Source organism: Tachyglossus aculeatus, chromosome 8 (genome assembly GCF_015852505.1).
Source record: "Tachyglossus aculeatus isolate mTacAcu1 chromosome 8, mTacAcu1.pri, whole genome shotgun sequence".
In the NCBI taxonomy this organism is placed as follows: domain Eukaryota; kingdom Metazoa; phylum Chordata; class Mammalia; order Monotremata; family Tachyglossidae; genus Tachyglossus; species Tachyglossus aculeatus.
In genome coordinates this window covers 21,020,785-21,028,927 of record NC_052073.1, presented here as the reverse complement: position 1 = coordinate 21,028,927, position 8,143 = coordinate 21,020,785, and the positions used below count along the sequence as shown (strand labels likewise).

General features: G+C 40.1%; 1 protein-coding gene across 1 annotated transcript in view; it reads left to right on the top strand.

The window, feature by feature from the left end:
* The first annotated feature begins 2,360 nt into the window (after positions 1–2,360).
* The window catches only part of CHRNA4 (cholinergic receptor nicotinic alpha 4 subunit), a 44,423-nt gene continuing 38,640 nt past the window's right edge, over positions 2,361–8,143 (top strand). The window contains exon 1 of the mRNA XM_038750639.1: positions 2,361–2,392. The gene's annotated coding sequence lies outside the window, so the exon portion shown is untranslated. The remainder of the gene's footprint in view (positions 2,393–8,143) is intronic.

Below are 8,143 nucleotides of genomic sequence, written 5' to 3'. Positions count from 1 at the left end.
TGCCACCCACCTTGAAGGAGAGAGTCTTCCAAATATTTCCTACATCAAAGTATTTATTTGACTATCAAAAAAGGGAAGTGCCCAGGCTTGGGGAATCAGAGAACCAGATTTCTAATCCTGGCTTCACCACTTGTCTACTGTGACCTTGGGCAAGTTACTGAACTTCTGTATGCCTCAGTTACCTCATCTGTAAAATGCAGATTGAGACCGTGCACCCTACATGGGACATGGACTCTGTTCAGCCTGATTATCTTGTATCTATCTCAGAGGTTAGTACAGTGTGTGGCACACAAATACCATTAAAAAAAGTGAGTTCAAATAGTTTGAGGTTTCTGCAGGTGCAGCAATGTACCTGGGGAAATGGGGTAAAGAAGTAAACCTCACTCCACTACCCCCACCTCCTTTATTATACATTTGAAGAATATGGGTATTATTTCAAAGGAGAATGAGTCTGAACAGCTGTTTACACTGCTCCCTCTCTCATTATGTTCCTAAAATGCATTTGTAAAGTTGCTGGACAGCAGAGCAATGATGCCCCACTGACTAACTTCTGCTTCTGGCATGGCCCTGGACAGTACTGTGCCTCTACTTAGGGGCTAGGATGCTGTATAACATCTTTCTGTTGTGCACTGAGGGATTTTATCTCCCTCAGCTGATATTGTGGCCTAGTAGAAAGAGCTTGAAACCTGGAGTCAGGGATCCTGGGTTCAAATGCTAGCCCTGCCATTTTCCTGCTGCGTGCACATCACAACCTCATTTTCCTCATCAGTGAAATGGGAATAAAGTGCTTGCTCATTCAATCGTATTTATCAACCGCTTACAGTGCAGTGCACTGTACTAAGCACTTCGGAAAGTACAATACAGTAATAAACAGTGAAAAATCCCTCCACAGCTTGCTCACATTCTAGGGGAGAGGGGGAGTTCTCACCTCCCTTAATGTTCTAGCTCTCTTTCAGACTATGAGCCCCATGTGGAAGAGGTACAGTGTCCCAACTGATTTTATTCCATCTATCCTAATGCTTGGCTCACAGAAAGTGTTTAATTCCATAGTCTTTATTATCTTTTTGAAATGTGCCATTTTACTATCCAATGTTCATCTGATATTTCAATTTATCCTAAAGGCTTGCAACAGAAAAATCAGAGGGTGAGGGGAAATGGACCAGCCACCCTTCAGTTGGTGGCTTTATTTTAAGATAAGACAAGTCATTAGCTTTTATAGTATTTGAGCTAGTCAAAGAATCTGGACATGTTCATGTTCACTCTCTTTCCTAGACTTTCATTATTCTAAATACCAAAGTTCATCTGGCTTGACTGGAGGGTAATTGCCTGTGCTTGGGTCAAGAGAGAATGGGAGGCTAGTTAAGAATATTGGTCTTGATTCAGTGATTATGATTCCCCATTTTAATTGATGGAACATCTGCTGCATTTGATCCTGATTTCAAAGTCTGGGAAATACCTCTTTCCATCTTGGCTCTAACTCCTATCTTTTATCATAGTTTTGGTTATTCACTCATTCAATCATTCATTGAGCGCTTACTATATCAACAGTTAGAGAACCTTTTAGAACTGGACTACAGCATCAGTATGGGGACTTTGATGTTGGCTTACCTAAGTTTATGACTCTGCTACTCAACTGCTCCTCTTTCAGGTCCTTTTCAGCCCTATAAATACAAAGGGGCAGTATGTGAAATTAGGATACCTGGCTTGATATCTGCCAACCCAGAATTTAGTTAACATCTCACAACACTGACATTTAAAACATTCTGACCTACATGCCACTCCCAAATGATATTACAAAGACCAGAGTCATTATTGGTTAGGAATGCTCCTTTCTCTTTCAACCCATTTAAGTTACTGACTAATTTCTTCAGAACAAACTCACACTTTGTTCCTCTTATGCACCGGGATTCTCAGCCTGTCCCTGTTAGTCACCCACTGAGACCCTCAGAGACAAATGAAAGAGTGGATCAGGTATCACAAATTTCCTTGTATCCCAAGCCAAGTTCCTTGAACAATTACTCTCCTTCATGTCCATTCCACCCTCCTCATGAAGCTCCCCATTCTAGAACTCACCATTATCACTATCAAGCCTATTTCAGAGTATTCACCTCTTACAAGTATCTGTCCTTAAGGAAAGCCTTTTTCTTGAGCCAAAAATAGGACTACCAAAATTGCTGTTTCCCCTACCCACTCCTTTATCACAGCTCCCAGGGCCCTTTAACAGGCTTCAGGTGAACCTCACTCATTCATTTCAAAATGGATCAGCTGCATGAGATAATGGTTGTCAAGCAGGATAAATTCATCCAATCTTGATCCCCTATATTCAGGGCCCACTTGGCAGTCAGAATTCAGTGCTGGTTGGACATTGTTTCATCATGTCTAGTGAACACAGGTAAGTCCCCTACAGACTGTGAAGAGAAAACCCTAGTAACTCATTTGTCAAGGCTCTGTTTTATTACTCTAAAAAGCAATAGGCAGGAATTCATTCTAGCTATCACTAACGTGCTAAATAACCTTGAGGAAATCTCTATTTGGGGTCCAACTTTCTTCATTTATAATATGGAATTGGTGGGGGTTAACTAGTCCTTGCCTGTCTCTAGTTAATGTGGATTTTATGATGGATAATTGAAGTTATTCCTCCCAGTAAACATTTCATAATCTATGTGGTTTTGGAAGGTAGAGGATCATGAAAACCTGAGAGACTGATGGGATGAGATTAAAAATTAAATGAGACAAGTATGAAGTCACCAGTGGTATTTTTTAAGCATTTTCTGTTTCCAGAGCACTGTTAATAAGTGCTTAAGTGATATCTGTACTTCAGCAATGGCTCAGGTAGTTTAACAAAATACAATAGCGGGTCTCTATATAAGTACTCAGGGTTCTTCAAAACTAAACTGTCATGTAAATCCAAGACATTTTCATTTTGTTTGAAATGCAAAACACACTTTAACTGGACTTTTGCCTTTAGTTAATAATGAAGATAGCAACTGGTTAAAATAATGAAGAGTATGACTAAAGAGTGGTGTTCAGATAGGCTGGCTTCTCTGCCTTTTATTTCTTGGGGAATTATGAATCCTCTAACATGAAAGGCCTATGGGCAGTATTGATTGAAATGTGTCACTGCTAGCTAATCGGAAAGCATCCATTGTGCTGCAGCTCATCACTTTATCAGTCTAGAAATGATGCTCAGTAATATCCACTGAGCTGACAAGAAAAATAATTACAGCAAAGTCCCTGTTCTTACAATAGCCTTTTTGTACAGCTCACTTGTCAAGACTGTAAGTTTTCACAAAGACATCCCTGGATCCATTTTCCTTTTCTGACACAACAACAGCTCCATGCATCCCTATAGCAGATCTGCTGCTTCTTTGTCTAGTCAGAAATAGTAAGCAGATTCCAAAGCTGAGAAGTATCTTTCCCCTTGCAGTTTCCTCTGAAGGAATCTGATTGACCAAATACCTGCTGTCTGCATAGACCAAGGACATGCTTGTTGAAACAAACTTGTTTTTCCTCTGTGCTTTTTTCTATTTTCCCTGGTTAAAGTGCTAGCTGGATGGCTTAAAGATAGCACTATTTCTACGTAACTGATCTTTGCTAGAAAATCCTCTCCACTTTTCTTGCCTATAGAGTGGATAGGACTATAGCTGACATGGGCACTTTTAGTGTGGCTCCTTTGCCAAGCTGGTGTCTTGGACTTCATTCCCTTATAGGTTTTATTTCTCTCTGCCCTACTCAGAAGGATAATCAAGAACTGGATTTCCCCGAACAATGGATGAGTGACAGAGGGAAGTGACAAAGAGCTCCACAGAAATGTTTTTTTCTGATGAGGAGCACAGTATTCTGGCCATTGTGGGGAGATTGGACCAGAAGAGATGGCTGGGAACTCAGGAAGAGTTTGAAGTTAGTACCACTAAGGCTAATATTAATAATGCTGGTATTTATTATGTACTTTCCCTGTGTCAAACATGGTGTGAAGTGTTGGGGTGTATAAGATAATTAGATCAGACACAGTCCCTATCCCACATGGGGCTAATAGTTTAAGAGGGAGGGAGAACAAGTATCCTCCTCGCCCAGTTTTCAGATAAGAAAATTGTAGGCAAGTGGGGAAGTTGGGACTAAATCATAAATCTCCTGATTCCCAGTTCTGTGTTCTTTCCTCAAGGTCTTGCTGATGCTAAATTGGGTAGGATTACTAACATTTCAGAAGGCAGGAACATAATTCAAAGCAATTTAGGTAAATGGGGAAGGGAGTCCTAAAAAAAAAAAAACAAATGAAATTCAGTAGGGATAGGTATGAATCAGGGAGTAATCTTTCTCCTGGAGTTCTCTCCTTTAGGTCAATTTCTAAGGGGAGAAGCACATTTTGATCTTTTAGTTTCTGCTGCACTGGTAAGACTTTTATTCATTCATTCACTCATATTTATTGAGTGCTTACTGTGTGCAGAGCACTGTACTAAGCGCTTGGGAAGTACAAGTCGGCAGCATATAGAGATGGTCCCTACCCAACAACGGGCTCACAGTCTTGAAGATTAGACTGCTCTGTCCAGTTTGTCACCACACTTTAAAAAATGTAGAGAAACTGGAGAGGGACAAGAGAAGAGACCAATATGGTTACAGGTTGGTAAATGGGTTCCCTGGGGAAAGTCTAAAGAGATGAATCATGTCACCCATAGAAGTAAAGGATGAGTGGTGGCATAAGGATTATTTTCAACTATAGGAAAAAGTTTTAGAGAGAGGTTGGTCTCCATGTTCACTGAGGACTGAAAAAGAGCAAATTTAAATTTAACCAGGAGAGAGTTTTTGACATAAAGACAAACTTGTTGACTAACAGATTGGCAAAAACTCTAGAATAAGCTACTAAAGGAAACAGCATGGCCTAGTGGAATAGAGCATTGGCCTGGAATTCAGAAGGACCTGGGTTATAAATCCCTGCTCTGACCCTTCTGTTTTATGACCTTGGGCAAAGCACTTAACTTCTGTGTGCCTCAGTTACCTCATCTGTAAATTGGGGATTAAGACTGTGAGCCCTATGTGAGACATGGACTGTGTCCTATCTGATGAGCTTGTATCTTCACCAGCCCTTAGTACATACAGTGTCTGGCACATATTAAGTGGTTAATAAATACCACAAAAAAGGGAAATGGTGGAACTTCCATTCCTGGAGCTCTGTAAGGAGAGGACAGATAACAATATGCTATAGATGGTTTGGGGATCTACTTGCGTGGAGGCAGAGGATGCAACTATGTGATCTCCAAAGGATCCTTCCAACTTTGATTCCTCTTAAATCAGCATGGCCTACTCAGGGGATGGGCCTGAGAATCAGAAGACCTGGGTTTTAAATCTGGCTCTGTCAGTTGCTTGCTTTGTGGCTTTGGACAAGTCATTTAACTTATCTGGGCCTCAGTTACCTCATCTGCAAAATTTGGATTAAATACCCATTCTCCCTCCTACTAAGACTGGGAGCCCCATGTGGGACAGAGACTGTGTCCAACTTAACTTGTACCTACTCCAGCGCTTAGAATGGTGTTTGACACACAGTAAGCACTTAACATACCTCAAAAAGTGGGGTGCTTGAGTATGGTGAGGAGGTACAGGCACCCATGTTGACTGCACATATATATCAGAAAACTTCTTGTCTGGTTGGGCCCTCAGGAGATCATCTAGCACAGGTGTCTGCAACCTTTTGCTTGGAAGTCATTTCTGGCTCTTCGTGCAACCAACAAAGTATGGCTGAGCTATGGGGTGGGAAAGAGACATTTAAAACTTCCACCTGGAGTTTTCAGAGAGCACCCACCCAATGCCCACCTGCATGCCACTGGGATCACACCTGACACCACTGACACAGCTACCCACAACAAGTGGCACTAGTTCACTGGGCTCCATCTGATCCACAGTGGCTGGACACCATTTGATGTATCACTGCTTGGGGACAGGGGAAGGGACAACAGGGGTGTCAGCAACAGGCAAGCCAGCTGGGCTTCTATAATTGAATTCTTATGGTCAACTTTCTTTTAATTAGAGTGAAAGCAATGCTACTGGGTTGATAACTTGATTTAATGAATGTGTGCCCTAGTAATAGAATTACAGGCTTATTGTACTGTGATTTGGGATGACAGTGTGGCTTAGTGTGAAGAGCATAGGGATGGGAGTCAGGAGTTCCAGATTTAAACCCTAGCACTGGATTTAGCCTGCTGTGTGACTTGGGGCAAATCACCTATCCTCTCTGTGCCTCAGTTTCCTCATCTGTAAAGTGGGAATAAAGTTTCTGCAATAGTAAGATCTGATTATGCTGTACCTATGCTAGTGCTTAACTTAGTGCTTGGCATAGGGTAGATGCTTAATAAATACTGTCCTTGTTATATGTGGTGGGATTTTTCATTTTAGGAATAAAAGTTAAATTTTAAATATATTCATGGAACATTTGAAATGAAAAATGTATATGTGCAGGCATATATTTTTTTTTTTTTTCCTGTGGATAATTTTCCTTTTTAGGCATTCTGTAAGGAATCTCAATAACTGACACTGGTCCATTTTTGCTTATCTTTTGTGCAAAGTCATCATTTTTCTCCAGCCAATACTGAGCACTTACATCCAAAACAAGATTAGGATATTGTTACATTTTGGAGTGATGCTGGTACCTACCCAAGTTCAGTAAAGTTGCTTTAACATTGTGCTGAATTGGAGGAAGTTGATGTAATGTTGAGCAACTTTTAACCTTTAACTTCATTTGCAAATATCAAGAAGGAAAAATATTATTGGAGACACCTTAACAAAAAGGTAATATTTTAAAAATTTAAACCTTATTTCACTCCTGCTTTAAAAAAAACCCAATTATCCACTGTATCCTTTATCACACCTTTTTAAACTTGAAAAATACATTCCCTATTCTAATATGAATAAGATAGTAGCAGAATTTGCAAAATGGCTGTTTAAAGAAAAAAAAATCCCTGCATGTGTAACTTGTCAAGATGCCTCCAAGCTCTTCTCCCCTTTGTCCCAGTTTCTACCACTTTTAAAAGGCATCAATTTCTAGGTCTTATTAAAATGATTATGCTAAGGCTGTTTGAATTACAAACAATGGAGAGGAGTGAAGGGAGGAAATACCTTGTTAAATCAACACAAAAGTAATGTTCAGTTATAAGATCAGCAGCAGGGGAGCATGGAACCCAAAATATCAGTAGTAAAAGGAATGAATTTAGAAATACCCAGCAAAAAAAGGAAGCTGTGTCCTTTTCTTTTGTCAACCTCTTTAAAATCTTTTCCCTGCTGTTGGAAAACCTGGGATGAGAGATTGCTTTGAATGCAGGCAGGTGATCAATATTCCCTTTGAGCCCAAAAGTGATGAGGGGAGAGAGAGAGATGTGTTTGCCCACAGATAAGATCTGTGAAGAGACAATTAGACCTAAAAACCCCTAGACCAGACTCCAGAGATTCTGCTGCCTCCAGGTAGGAAACTATCTCTAAGGCAATTGTTAGGATTAAAGCTTCCACCCACTTTGGGCCTCAGGTTAAGATCTGATGATGATTTTCATACCAGTGAGGGGGTATCAATGCTGTTTTCTGTTCTAAAATGAAATTTGAGCAGAGCAGTGAGAAATGAACCCAACTTCCATTCCTCAAAGCAATCCCCAAAACCAAATCAATTGAGAAAATGAGAAAATAGAAGCTTCAAACAACTTTCCTTTTAATTTATGATTTGTCTTCATTCTGGAGGAAGTCAGCGATCAAAATCACATAAAGGAAATGTTCAGGCAGTGATCAGCCCCAATCACTAGAAACTTAAAAGTATTTAGAAGAACTCTTTTTATAATGGTATTTATTCATCACTTACTATGTGACAAGCATTAAATGCAAGATAATCCAGTCAGACACAGAAACTGTCCCACACAGAGCTGACAATCTGTGAGAACTTCTGATTATTCTGAGATAAACATCTTTCTTTTTTGCTTGCTTTCTTTGTTCACTTGCCTTCTTGTTCTCTTTATCCCTTGAGTGAATGATTTATGCCAACTGATCCTTTTTAATTCTACCCCATTCTGTGCATGTTCATTCTAGATTGCTATATTCTCCAATCACTGTCCAGTCTTGTCTGAGAACACTTGATGGTGAAAATTGTCATATTGTTGTTAAATACCTATCCCCT